The sequence below is a fragment of the Macaca mulatta genome, chromosome 1 (genome assembly GCF_049350105.2).
Source record: "Macaca mulatta isolate MMU2019108-1 chromosome 1, T2T-MMU8v2.0, whole genome shotgun sequence".
NCBI classification, from domain to species: Eukaryota; Metazoa; Chordata; class Mammalia; order Primates; family Cercopithecidae; genus Macaca; species Macaca mulatta.
This window is the reverse complement of record NC_133406.1, coordinates 207,848,033-207,862,403: the sequence shown is the minus strand read 5'-3', so window position 1 is coordinate 207,862,403 and position 14,371 is coordinate 207,848,033. Positions and strand designations below refer to the sequence as shown.

Below are 14,371 nucleotides of genomic sequence, written 5' to 3'. Positions count from 1 at the left end.
GGTACTCAGTAAATGTTTACTGAAGGAACAACTCAAACATGCTTACTTGTGAAAATAAGACCAGAGTGGTTTGTGTGGGTCTAGGTGGCTACAGGTGCTCTCACTCTTCAAGACAAGAAGGCACATAGGCACCACTGTGCACCTGTTCCTCCAAGTACACCAGGCCAGAGGCAGAGTGAAGGTGAATGTGGATTTGTATGTGTTTATTCACTCTACACTATGTGAAAACTGGAGCCAGTTTTCTATAATATTTTTGGCAATTACATCTGTATCAGTTTCACAAATTACCACAAATTTGTGGCTTAAAACAAGACGATTTTATTGTCTTACAGTTCTGGAAGTCAGAAGTCCAAAACGGGTCTTATGGAGGCTAAAATCAAAGTGTCAGCAGGGCTGCATTCCTTCTGGAGGCTCTAGGGGAGAATTGGTTTTCATAACTTTTCCAGCTTCTTGGGCTGCACTCCTTGGCTGGTGGTCCCCTCTTCCATCTTCAAAGCCTGCAACACAGCATCTTTAAATCTCTCTTTGTTCTATCTTCATACATTATCTTCTCTCTTATAAGGACCCTTGTGATTACATCAGGCCCACTAGGATAATCATCCAGGATGATCTCTCCATTTTAAGATCCTTAATGTAACCATATCTGCAAAATCTCTTTACCATCCGAGGTAACCTTCACAGGTTCTGGGGATTAGGACCTGATATCTTTAGGTGGTCATTACTCAGCCTACCGCAGGATATCATATTTTGCTTTGTTGAGCAAGATGCTCAATACATGTTTGGTGAATTGCATCGTAACAGAAAGAAAAAGTACTGCCCCAGCAGAGAGCCCACAACCTGAGTACCCTGGAGCTGTAAGAGCTGAGCAATCATGGGCATAGCATAACCCAAAGCTCTCCCAACATACGGGGGAGGAGCTGAATCACTAAGCTCCCCAACACTCAGGGCATTGCTGTTTCTCTTTCCCTGGATACTGGTCACTCCTGCTCCAACCTCTTCCAGGTATCAAAATTTCTGTTCTTATATCTTGAAGAAATAACTTGCATGTGTTATTGTTATTAAACAATTTAAATCTTTTTTTTTTTTTTTTTTTTTTTTCTAGAGACAGAGTCTAACTCTGTTGCCCAGGCTGGAGCGCAGTGGCGTGATCTCAGCTCACTGCAACCTCCACCTCCCAGGTTCAAGTGATTCTCCTGCCTCAGCCTCCCGAGTAGCTGGGACTACACGACTGGCTAATTTTTTGTATTTTTAGTAAAGACAGGGTTTTACCATGTTGGATGGGTTGGTCTTGAACTCCTGACCTCAGATGATCCGCCCACCTTGGCCTCCCAAAGTGCTGGGATTACAGGCATGAGCCACTGTGCCCTGCCTAGAATCTTTATTTCTATTTATTAATTGAGAAAAGGAACCAACTGTTTTAGTTAAACATGAACTTCAGAGTCAGAAAGATCTGGGTTCAACTTCTTCCCTGAGAAAACACCTAATGGCAGACGACTGGTGCAGAGAGTTGACTCAGACACCCTGGGGGCCCAGGAATGGGAGGTCATAGTGGTTTCCATGGAGGCTTTGGCAGTGGCGATGGGGCCTTGGGGTAGTAGTTGGGGTCAGGGTCTGGGCCATGGAGCTTGCAGAGGCAAGGGTGAAGACAAGGAATGGATGCCTGTCACCAAGTTGGGCTACCTGGTCAGGGACATGAAGATCAAGTCCCTGGAGGAGATCTAGCTCTTCTCCCTGCCCATCGAGGAGTCTGAGATCATTGACATTTTCCTGGGGGCATCTTTCAAGGATGAGGTTTTGAAGACCACGCCTGTGTAAAAACAGACCTGCACTGACCAGCACACCAGGCTCAAGGTGTGTGTTGCCAATGGGAACTACAGTGGCCACATTGGTCTGGGTGTTAAGTGCTCTGAGGAGGTAGCCACTGCCATCCGAGGGGCCATGACCCTGGTCAGGCTCTCCATTGTCCCTGTGCAGAGAAGCCACTGGGGGAATAAGATCAGTTAGCCCCCACACCATCCCTTGCAAGGCTGCCGTGGCTCTGTGCTGGTGCGCCTTATCCCTGCTCCACTGAGGCAATGGCGTCACCTTGGTCTCTGTGCCCAAGATGCTGCTGATGGCTAGTATTGACCAGTGCTCCATCTCAGCCAGGTGTATTCCATCGTAACAGAAAGAAAAAGTACTGCCCCAGCAGAGAGCCCACAATATGAGCACCCTGGAGCTGTTAAGAGCTGAGAAATCGGCTGGACACGGTGGCTCATGCCTGTAATCCCAGCACTTTGGGAGGCCGAGGCGGGCAGATCACAAGGTCAGGAGGTTGAGACCAGCCTGGCCGACATAGTGAAACCCTGTCTCTACTAAAAATAAAACAAATTAGCTGGGTGTGGTGGCATGCGCCTGTAGTCCCAGCTACCTGGGAGGCAGAAGTTGCAGTGAGCCAAGATGGCGCCACTGCACTACAGCCTGGGCAACAGAGACTCCATCTCAAAAAAAAAAAAAAAAAAAAAAAAAGAGCTGAGAAATCATGGGCATAGCATAACCCAAAGCTGCACTGCCACCTGGGCAACTTCACCAAGGCCACCTTTGATGCCATCTCCAAGAATTATAGCTATCTGACCCCCAACCTCTGGAGAGACACCATATTCATCAAGTCTCCCTATCAGGAGTTCACTGACCATCTCATCAAGATCCAGACCAGAGTCTCTGTGCGGAGGACCCAGGTTCCAGCTATGTATACAAGATAGAGTTTTGTTTTGTTTTTTGAGACAGGGTTGCCCGGGCTGGAGTGCAGTGGCATGACCTCCAGGGCTCAAGCAATCCTCCTGCCTCAGCCACTCCCCAACCCTAGTAGCTGGGACTACAAGCATGCACCACCGTCCCCAGCTAATTTTTTGTGTGTTTTTTGTAGAGACAGGGTTTGCCATGGTATCCAGGCTGGTCTGGAATTCCTGGGCTCAAGTGATCCGTATGCCTCGGCCTCCCAAAGTGCTAAGATTACAGGTGTGAATCACTGCCCCTGGTCAACAGAGTTTTTACACAAGAAAAAATAAAATGAATTAAGCCTGCTTAAAAAAAAATCTGGATTCAAAGATCTTGGTTCTACCACTTACTAGCTATAAATAGTAATTTTAACTCTGAGAAGCCTCAGATGATGTTTTTGTTTCATTTTTTTTTTTGACCTGGAAAATAGAGATAACAGAACCTCCATTATAAGGTGGGTGTGACAAATAAATAAGATCATGTATATCAAAGTGTAGTCTCCAGACCAGCTGCATTAACGTCACCTGTGAAGTAGCCCCACTTCTGACATACTGAATCAGAAACCCTGGGCATGGGGCCCAGCAATCTGTGTTACAACACACCCTCCAGGAAATTCTGGTGTAGTTCAAGTTTGAAAACCACTGATATCTATGTAATACACCTAGTACCCAATTGGTACTCAACAAATGATTCTGTCACCACTATTGCTTACTACTGACAGTTCTAGCATATTCCCTCTGAGATGTTAAGTTGGTTATCTTTTCCCCCTCATGTCCTACAAACGCTGTCTGTCTTAATATTTGGGTTGTCTGCTAATGCAGTCTATCACCCACACAGCTGCCCTTTAATATAAGGTAGTCTTCTGGTCTTTCCTTGCGTACTTCCAGTAATAGGTAGCTCACTATTTATCTGGGCAGGGTAAACCCCCTGGTCAAGCCTGTTCATACAGGCATGCCAACTGCGTATGCACTGTAAAGACCTTCCCCTAAAGGCCTCTTCTCCAAGGTCCCTCAGCTGTGCTTAGGTCTCTCTTCAGCTTTAGGGTAGCTCCCCTGTACGTCTGAGCCTCAAATGAAGCTTGATCAGCCCTGAGGAGCAGGGGAGGTTTCCTTCTCAAATCTGGGACCGTGTTTCTACTTGCTTGCCTGGTGTTTTGGCAGCCACTTCACCCCGCTGACTCACTCTGGTTTGAGGTCACCCAAAACCCCCAAGCCTTCTTCTCAGGAACTGCAGGCACTTGCGTCGGCTGGGTCACTCCAGTCCTTGATGTGTGCAATTCATTTCTTAAAAATAACATTACTTTCAAATTATGAAAGACATACTTGATATAGTAAGTTAGGAAAACACAAAGGGGAAAAAAATCTCACTGGTAATGGTCATCCTAAAATTGACATCTGACTTTCAAAAAAAGGATCCTGTATTTTTGTATTCAAGAAAAAAAAAAACAAAACACCCACTTAGGCAATTTCCATTTCTGGGGCAAAGAAAAGAATCAGAGAAAATGAAACTAATGTACCATAGGAATCATTGTGAATTCCAGCATATGTGGACATCTCTTGTCTCATAATTCAAATGTACATCAATGCATAACAATGTAAACTCATCCCCCCAGAGACTACCATTGTTAATCTTTTGGATATAGCCTCCAGTCCTTTGCAGTTACCATCCTGTATTTTTTAACTTAACTCTAGGTCTAAATTTAACACTGAATTTGGAGACAGACAAACCTGGTTCAAATTCTGGCTTTTGTGCTTTTGAGTTATACCACTTTGGAAATTCATTTAACCTCTTGGAGCCTCAATTTCCTCATCTGTAAAAAGGGGCTGATAATATCTGCTTCCCAGGTTTGTTGTAAAGATGGAAATTAATGAGGGCCAGGTGAGGTGGCTCATGTCTGTAATCCCAGCACTTTGGGAGGCTGAGGTGAGAGGATCAGCTGAGGTCAGGAGTTCGAGACCAGCCTGGCCAACACGGTGAAACCCTGTCTCTACTAAAAATACAAAAATTAGCTGGGCATGGGGGCGCATGCCTGTAATCCCAGCTACTCGGGAGGCTGAGGCAGGAGAATCACTTGAACTTGGGAGGCGGAGGATGCATTGAGTGGAGGCCGTGCCACTGCACTCCAGCCTGGGTGACAGAGTGAGAGTTATCTCAAAAAAAAAAAAAAGAAAAAGGAAAAAGAAATTAATGAGAATAAAGCTTCTGGCACACAGTAAATGCCTGCAGAGTTTGTATTGGGGTTGCTACTATTAACTCTTCATCTGGCCAACTACTGCTCCCTTCTTCCTCCAAGGCAGATGCTGTCCTCCTTTGTATCTTTCCCTGCCTTGCTGCTCCCATACATCACACTCCCTCTCTGTCTTGCTGCTGTCCCATGTCTATCTTTGTGTTATAGTATCAGACACATGACACAGTGCCCCTCTACCCTCTAAGCTCCTCCAGGGCAGGACCATGTCCACCTTATTCATTTCTGTGGTCCCAGGGTCCAGCAGAAGGCATGACCCAGTGTGGCTCTCAGGTTAGAAGGGGCTGGATAAGAATTTGCGATGGAGGCCGGGTGTTGTGACTCGTGCCTGTAATCCCAGCACTTTAGGAGGCTGAAGTGGGTGGATCACCTGAGGTCAGGCATTTGAGACCAGCCTGGCCAACATAGCGAAACCCTACCTCTACTAAAAATACACAAAAAAAAAAGAAAAAAGAAAAAAAAATTAGCTGGGCGTGGTGGTACGTGTCTGTAATTCCAGCTACTCAGGAGGCTGAGGCAGGAGAATCGCTTGAACCCACGAGGTGGAGGCTGCAGTGAGCCGAGATAATGCCACTGCACTCCAACCTGGGCAAGAGAGCCAGACTCCATCTCAAAAAACAAACAAAAAGAATGCGTTGAAGGAATGAATAAACTTAGAAGAGATTGAATGCACGAATGAGTCAGTAACAGCAGATATCATCCACCAGCAGAATCCTCTTTCTCCTAAGGATAGAATCCTCCACCTCCCAGACTCCATCTCAAAAAACAAACAAAAGGAACGTGTTGATGGGAGGCCGAGGTGGGCGAATCATGAGGTCAGATCGAGACCATTCTGGCCAACATGGTGAAACCCTGGCTCTACTAAAAATACAAAAATTAGCTGGACGTGGTGGCATATGCCTGTAATCCTAGCTACCTGGGAGGATGAGGCAGGAGAATCACTTGAACCAGGGAGTCAGAGGTTGCAGTGAGCCAGGATCGTGCCACTGCACTCCAGCCTAGCGACAGACAGTGACTCGGTCTCAAAAAAAAATAAAAAAACAAAAAACTGTTGATTGAATGAATAAACTTAGAAGAGACTGAATGCATGAATGAGTCAGTAATAGCAGGTGTCATCCACCAGCAGAATCCTCTTTCTCCTAGAGACAGAATCCTCCACATCCCAAGGTGGGTCCTGCCACGTGTGGGATCAGGGCTTCTGCCTGGCACAGGCTGGGATGAGAGGCTCTGCCCCTCATAGCGAGAGCGTCGCTAGGGGCAGAGCCATCCTGGGTCAGGGGTGAAGGGAGGGGGCAGGGTGGGGCTGGAGTGGTGGGAAACTTGTAGCAAAGGTGGGGGGTGCCCTTGCCTAACTAGGCGGGGCTGGAACCCGAGTACTGATGCAACCAAGATCATTTCCTACTGCAGCCACACTCCGGCTCCCACAGTCTGTCACCCCATCAGTGATGACTGAGGCGTGACCTCCAGGAGGGCCTGGCCTACAGAGCAGAGAAACAGAGGCCTTAGGGATAAAGGGTGGCAGCCTGGCTGGCCGGCCTATGAATCCAGGTCCAAGCTCAGCGGGTACTTCCTGCCGCCAGGTCCAGCACCAGCCAGTTCACCTGCTGTGCAACTTTAGCTAAGACATGTCTCCTCCCCGCTGCCTCAGTTTCCCCATCCTGGGGGACTCTTTCTGCTTTGGCATCATTAGAAGTCTTACCTATTTGCCAGACATCTTCAAAAATTTTTCTGATAGCAAAACAAAAACCAAAACCTGATACTCAATACCGTTTTTGAGTCCACTGAGCAGCCGCTTAAGAGAAGCAGACAGCTCAGAGTCAGGCTGAAAAGCTGTGTCACCCTAAGTTACTTCCCTGTCTTCAGTTTCCTTTTCTGTAAAATGGCCATTGATAATGACTATTTCCATCCCCACAAAACAGCTGTGAGGATTAAGTGAGCTGTTGGATGTAAACTGCTTTGCAGGGGTTGGGAGCATTACTCTTACTCTGAGAGAGGCGGTAGCTCCAGGCCCAACCTTACTGAGGCTAGTCCCCGACACGCCCTCAGCTTGTGGCAGCAGCAGAGATGGTAGGGCCTCCTGGGACATTCCTGAGCCTGGTGTGGCCACAGCTGAAGAAGCAAGTCTGCATGTACTCTGTGGTGAGAGCCTGGCTGGTCTCAGGGCTTGCAGGGAAGGGAGTTTTTAGAGAAGGAAATGGTTGTGGTGAGACAGAATGATGGAGCAACTTCTTGGGGATCTGGGTGGAAAGCCCCCACTCCTGGTGTGTTCTCATGGTGGGATGTGGAGCAGATAATGCAGCCCTGCACCAACCTCAATCACCATCAGAAAGTACCTGGTGTTCACCGACTGCTGGGCTAGAGCAGAAACAGGTTTTAACGTGAAACCTCAGACCACTTGCCATTTCTAGACCTCAGAACCTCCCTCCCTGCAAGCAATTACTAGGGTCATCTGGAGGCTGGTCCCACCAGCCAAGTCTCTATTCCACTACTGTAAGGGATGGGCCAGGAAAACAGCCTTTGGAGTTAGCTCCTGATTTGCTGGTGACATGGGATGTCCTTTCCCCTCTTTGGACCTTGGTACTGGATGTGATGAAGTTGTATCTGGTTTGGCAGTGGCATAACCTTGAACCCAAGATACTGTGGCCATGCCAAGTATTTTGTAAACTCTGGGCTGTTGGACAGTAGAAAGGCCAAGTGCTGCGGAGGAATGAAGAAAACACCCGGGACAATTGAGGGCTTGATCACTTTTCACTGAGCAGCTCGAAGGAGACCCAACCTTCTGTGTTTCCACTTCCTCATCAGCAGAATGGGGACATTTCTTTTTCGTGGTGGTTGTTTGTTTGAGACAAGGTCTCGCTCTGTCATCCAGGCTGAAGTACAGTGGCACGATCATAGCTCACTATAGCCTCCATCTCCCGGGCTCAAGCGATCCTCCAACCTGTGCTTCCTGAGTAGCTGGGACCACATGCATGCGCCACCACGTCTGGCAATTTTTGTTTTTGTAGAGATGGAGTTTTGCCCTATTGACCAGGCTGGTCTTGAACTCCTGGACTCAAGTGATCTGCCCACCTCAGCCTCCCAAAGTGCTGGGATTAACAGGCATGAGCCACCGTGCTTGGCTAGGACATTCCTCTTTAGGTCTCTCCTCCTTTCTCTGTAGAACAGGAAGAATGTGAGCTTCCAGGGTCCTGGGCCCTGTGATTCTGCTTCTCAGCCGTGACCTTGGGCAAGTCACTTCACCTTCACCTCTCTGCATCTTGGTTTCTCCATCTGTCCAATGGGTATTTTCCCCCGCCCCACTCTCACAGTTGCTGAGGTGAAATGGGGTCATGAGCACTAAGGTGTTTTGAACAGGAAAAGTGAAAAGAGATTCTGCAGGGCAGCTCCTTTGAAGCCCCAACCTCCTTGCCCTCACCTGTCCTCCCAAGAAGGTGTAAAGCCTTTTGTGGAGTTCCACCTAAAACAGAGACCCCTGGTTAGCTCCTTCCTCAAGCCCTGCTGGGTTATCTGACAGGCCCATAGCCTAACCTGGCTGGTGTGGTGACTGGCTGCTTCTCTCTAGCTGGCACAACCCTGGAGTCCAGGCTAGGACAGAAGAGGCCTGGGTCTCTGCCCAGTGGCTTCTGCAGCAAAGGGTTTTCTAGTCAGATAGAATGGGGTTTGAGCCCCAGCTATGCCACTTTTTAGCTGTAGTTTTAGCCATTTCACAATTTGATGGTGTCAGTTCGACTGCACCATGGGATACCCAGATAACTTTGGACTTGGACTGGAACTAAACCACTCTCCTGGGTCTCTAGCTTGCAGACTCACTCTGCAGATCTTGGGACTTGCTGGCCCAGCGTGATATATATAGAGCCTATTGGCTCTGTTTCCCTGACTGGTAGAGAGGCCTTGGGCAATTTGCTGCTCCTTCTGAGTCTCTGTTTTGAAATCTGTAAAAAATATAATAATTTCTAGCACAAGGACCACTTCCCTGCTTTAGAATTCCCATTATTGGCCGGGTGCGGTGGCTCATGCCTGTAATCCCAGCACTTTGGGAGGCTGAGGCGGGCAGATCACAAGGTCAGGAGTTCAAGACCAGCCTGACTAACATGGTGAAACCCCATTTCTACTAAAAATACAAAAATTAGCTGGGTGTGGTAGTACCCGCATGTAATCCCAGCTACTCAGGAGGCTGAGGCAGAAGAATCGCTTGAACCTGGGAGGCAGAGATTGCAGTGAGCCGAGATTAGACCACTGCACTCCAGCCTGGGCAACAGAGCGAGACTTTTTTTTTTTTTTTTTTTAAGAATAATTACCATTATTTACCGAAAAGAACTCTAAATCTTCTTTGCAAGTATTTCAAGGCCATGCTCTGCTCTGCCCTGGCCCACGTTGCCAAAACTGATTTTGTCCATCACTGACTAGACACTCTCACTGGACACCATTCCCTTTCCAGCCTCCATGACTTTGTACAAGCTGTTCCCTCCCTTGAAATACACATACTCTTTCGTCTACCTGGTAAACTTTCACATGTCCTCAGGACGCATCTCCAATGTGTGTTCTTCTCAAGGCTTTCCCTGACTCCCCTAGGAGTTGTCTGTGCCCTCACAATGCCTGGCACATCCTTTGGCTATTGCATTATCCATGTCACATTGGGGCTTGGGGTCTGTATGTCTGCCTCCCTCCAAACTGTGACCCCTTGGAAGGCCTGGGTCCAAATCACTCATCTCTATATAAAACAATAGAGTGGTAGTTTCCCCTTCCTCGTGTTCTTTCAACATTTTTCAGTTTCTGGAGCACTTTTAAGATCCTTGATCTCACTGAAACTCACTGCAACTCTGGGAAGGAGACAGAGCCAAGATTAAAGCCCCCAGGCCTTCCTGGCCAGGGCTTTTTCAGAAAGGAGATGTCCAGTGGGGAGTGGGGGTTACTTCTTTGGTATCTAAGGTTTCCAGTTCAGCAGGAGGTTGGGACCTGCAGGTTGGCGGACGGTGCAAGGGCAGATGGAGGCGACAGGAAAGAGTCAGGTCTAGGGTAGGTAGGAAAGGGCTGGATCTGATTTCAGATGTGTATCTCTCTGTGGGGCCTTAGGCAGCACTCATTTCTTCTTTTCCTTTTCTTCTCTCTTCCTCCTCTTTCTTCTTCTTCCCTTCCTGCCTCCCTTCCTTCCTTCTTCCTTCTACTCTTCATTTCTTCCTCCTTTTCCTTCTTTTTTTTTTTGGGACAGGGTCTTGCTCTGTCACCCGGGCTGGAGAGCAGTGGCGCGATCTTGGCTCACTGCAACTTCTGTGTCCCAGGTTCAAGCGATTCTCCTGCCTCAGCCTCCCAAGTAGCTGGGATTACAGGCATGCACCCCCACACCTGGCTAATTTTTGTATTTTTAGTAGAGATGGCATTTCACCATGTTGGCCAGGCTGGTCTCAAACTCCTGACCTCAAGTGATCCACCCACCTTGGCCCCCCAAAGTGCTGGGATTACAGGTGTGAACCACCGCAGCCGGCCTTCTTTTTTATTTTTTTGAGGCAGGGTCTTGCTCTGTCACCCAGGCTGGAGTGCAGTGGCACAATCTCGGCTCATTGCAACCTTGACTTTCAGGGCTCAAGCAATCCTCCCACCTCAGCCTCTCAAGTAGCTAGGACTACAGGTATATGCCACCACACCTGGCTGATTTTTTACTTTTTTGTAGAGATAAGGTCCCACTATGCTGCCCAGGCTGGTCTTGATCTCTTGGGCTCAAGCAATCCTCCTGCTCTGGCCTCTCAAAGTGCTGAGATTACAAGCGTGAGCCACCGTGCCCAGCCTGCAATTTTCATTTCTTTTTTTTTTTTGAGACGGAGTCTTGCTCTGTCGCCCAGGCTGGAGTGCAGTGGCCGGATCTCAGCTCACTGCAAGCTCCGCCTCCTGGGTTCACGCCATTCTCCTGCCTCAGCCTCCCGAGTAGTTGGGACTACAGGCGCCCGCCACCGCGCCCGGCTAGTTTTTTGTATTTTTTAGTAGAGACGGGGTTTCACCGTGTTAGCCAGGATGGTCTTGATCTCCTGACCTCGTGATCCGCCCGTCTCGGCCTCCCAAAGTGCTGGGATTACAGGCTTGAGCCACCGCGCCCAGCCTGCAATTTTCATTTCTATCTTCCATCTCTTGAATTGTTTTTAGCTCCATAAAAGGCAGCTCTGAGGGTCAAAGTGGAATGTATAATATAATCAAAGTGTGAGTGCTCTGGGAATGAAAGGGACTGAAGAAACTATAGACATGGCAAATACATGACCCTAAATATATTCAAACACTTCAACTGCTCCCAGCTTGCTGACGAGTGATCTGTTATTGTTAGAACCCCCTCCCAGGTCCTCTAAAAACTCGTCACCAGAACCCAAGTCTTTTCCTTAAGGGCTTAGAGGCCCTCCCAGTACCACAAAAGCTCTTGAATGGGATCAAGACCCTCTTAGGGCCCAAAGATACCCCCTCCCACTTCAGGGCTTCAGGATGCAGTGTTGAAGGGCTTGGAGCTTCCTATAGCTTACAGGTCTCTGATGGTGGCACCCACATCCCTTAGAGAGATTAGAGGGGCCTGCACTGCTTGCCTGGAATGGGGCTCATGCTCCATTTCATCCAAAAGCAGTTCTGTTTGCAATCTCAAGTGCAGAAATACCATAATTTGCTCTGAATGTCTGCTGTGAGCTCTGGGGACCCTGGGCACCCTCCGGATCAGAACAGGGTTGCTCTCAAGTCGAACATATCTCTCAGGCCACTATGGTATTCCTCCAGGAAGTTGTTTTCCAGGAAAGTCCCTGGGAAACAACTGGGAACATGTGTCTGTCATTCAGGGGTAGCCTGGCTCAGGGCAAGGCTGGGAAAGACAGCAACAATTTTCCTCCATGATCTCACCAGGTTATCCTAGAGCCCAGAGATGTGTGTTCTCATCCTAGTTCTGACCTTGTTGTAACCACGGATGAATCACTTAGACTTCCCAGGTCTGTATGCCTCTGACTAGGGAGAGTGGGCCCTATCTCACAGAGGATCCAGCAATATTAAAGATATGAAAATTCCTTGCTGTTGACATTTGAATAATGGGAGAAAAATACCAGTGGGAGGGAACTGCAAATTAGTGGGCCTTGAGTCAGACAGATCAGAGTTTTGGCCTCAGACCTCCCTTACACTGGCCAGATGACCTGAAACAAGTCATCTCGTACTTGATAACACTCTTTCTGTGCTGCTTCAGGAAGCCGGTCCTCTAGAACCTCATGTTCAAACTCAGGGATACCTTCCCTGTCTGTGCAGGGAGGTCAGCTTATTGGTATGATCACATCTTTAGCATTTGTCTTCCCAGCCAGACTGAGGGCTCCCAGCAAGAATTTTGTCTGACCTGTCCTCCAGAGGCCAACATGGGGCCTGGCCCATAGGTGCTCCCTGTTTCTGTATCACCTGCAAGTTCTTTCAGTCTCGACTGCCTCGCTAGGCTGCTGGAGAAACCCAGAAGGTAGACGATGAGACCCACAAATATGAGGCATATGGAATGCATGGGCTACCCTGTGAAGAACTTTACCTGAGGTTGGAAGGGGGCAGAGTGCCCTGAACAGGAAGGCACAGGGTGGCCTTTGGCCTCCAGGAAAGGGAGGAAGTATGAGACACGGGGAAATGCAAACAGCAGGAGGAACAGTGTTACCAAGCTGGGACTCCAGAGGCTCAAGGCCCTCCCCAGTGCCTGTGAAGCCTGTGTGTGGGCTCTGCTCCTTGTAGCCTTGTAGCCTTGAGCTGTGGCTCAGGAACTTGGTACTCAATCCAGTCCCTGCTGCCTCCCACCTGCCCTGTAGCCCCATCTCCTTGCACTCACACCCTCTCCCTACCATCTGCAACACGGAGCTCACCCTTTCCTCAACGCACCTGGTCTTTTCTGTCTCCAGACCATTGTGCAGGTTGTTCCCTCAATAGGAATGCACATCTCCTTTTCTACCTGGAAGATGCAGTAGCTCCATGTCCTTCCTATAGGGAAGCCATCCAGGACATTGCAGGCAGTCAGCTGCTCTCCCCATGGAGCCCTGCAGCTCCTTGGGCATCCTTCTCGCTACGCAGTGCAGTACTTCCTTCTCTGTATGCAGTGCAGCATTTCCTTCTCTCTATGCAGTGCAGCACTTACCACACTGGGTTGATGGCTCGTTTTCCTGTCTGTCTCGCTCCACCCGCCCCCTACCCCCAACTCCTATCACCCCCTGACAACCAACTGGGAGCTACTTGAAGGCAGGGATCAGCTCAGCTCCTCTCTGTGGCCCCAGTGCCCAGCAGGGTTTGGTACCAAGGAGAGATCCTAAATAACCTGGGGCCTGTGTTCTATGCAGGAGGGACTACTTTGTGGTATCCCAAATGTCCAGCCTCTCATAGATAATATGAGGGAGGAAGGTCACGGACAGGAGCAATCTTATTCAACTGCCTTCCAGGAAACTGAGGCCAATGAAGGGGTAGGGATTTGCCCAAGGTCCCGCAGCACATCAGCCATGAAGTTGGGCCTGGAACTCAGGGGTCCTGGTGCTTGGTCCCCAGCTCTGGCTGCAGCAGCCTTGAACAGTGTCCAGGCATTGAGCCAGGGTGTCTGGAGGCCCCAGGGGCCCACCTATGCAGCTGCTCACTCCACTCTGGCTCAGCCCCTCTGACCTGGCTCTCAGCCAAAGGCAGCACGAGGCTCTGGCTGCCCCTGCCAAAGGTCATGACATCAGCAATTTGAGGAGGTGGCCAGGCCACTTCCCTATGGGCAGCTCAGACACAGCAAGACCTGGAGTAGCGTCTCTATTGGACTGTGGGCTCTGAGGCTGGTCTCCCAGGTGGACAGTGTCCTTGCCAACCTGATTAGAATCTGGTTAAACCCGAGGTAACAATCTGCAGCCCACAGAGCAAAACACAGTATGGAATATGAGTTCGACAAGTGTTCATTAGCATATCATTATTACTGTGACGATGATGAGATCCTACCCAGCACAGTAACTAAAAGCACAGGCCCTGAAGTGCGCCAGTCAGAGTGCAGTCAGGCCCGCCATTTACCAAGTTATGCAAGTTATTTAATTTTTTTATGCCTCAGTTTTTGAACCTTAACGGGAGAATAATAGTATCTGTCTCATAGGGCCCTAGGAGAATGAAATCATTTAAAATGCGTAAGGTGGCTGGGCATGGTGGCTCATGCCTGTAATCCCAGCACTTTGGGAGGCCAAGGTGAGTGGACTGCTTGAGGCCAGGAGTTCGAGACCAGCCCGGCCAACATGGTGAAACCCCATCTTTACTAAAAATATAAAAATTAGCTGGGCATGGTGGTGTGCGCCTACAGTCTCAGTTACTTGGGAGGCTGAGGCATGAGAATCACTTGAACCCAGGAGGTGCAGGTTGCAGTGAGTGGAGATTATGCCA

The 14,371-nt window shown here is 49.1% G+C and overlaps 1 long non-coding RNA gene across 1 annotated transcript; it reads right to left on the bottom strand.

The window, feature by feature from the left end:
- Nucleotides 1–294: 294 nt before the first annotated feature.
- LOC114673131 (uncharacterized) lies at nucleotides 295–13,001 on the bottom strand. The gene is made up of 2 exons (XR_003723759.2): nucleotides 12,863–13,001; nucleotides 295–497 (listed from the first exon to the last, which is right to left on the bottom strand). It is a non-coding gene; the product is annotated as an uncharacterized LOC114673131 (long non-coding RNA).
- Nucleotides 13,002–14,371: the final 1,370 nt, after the last annotated feature.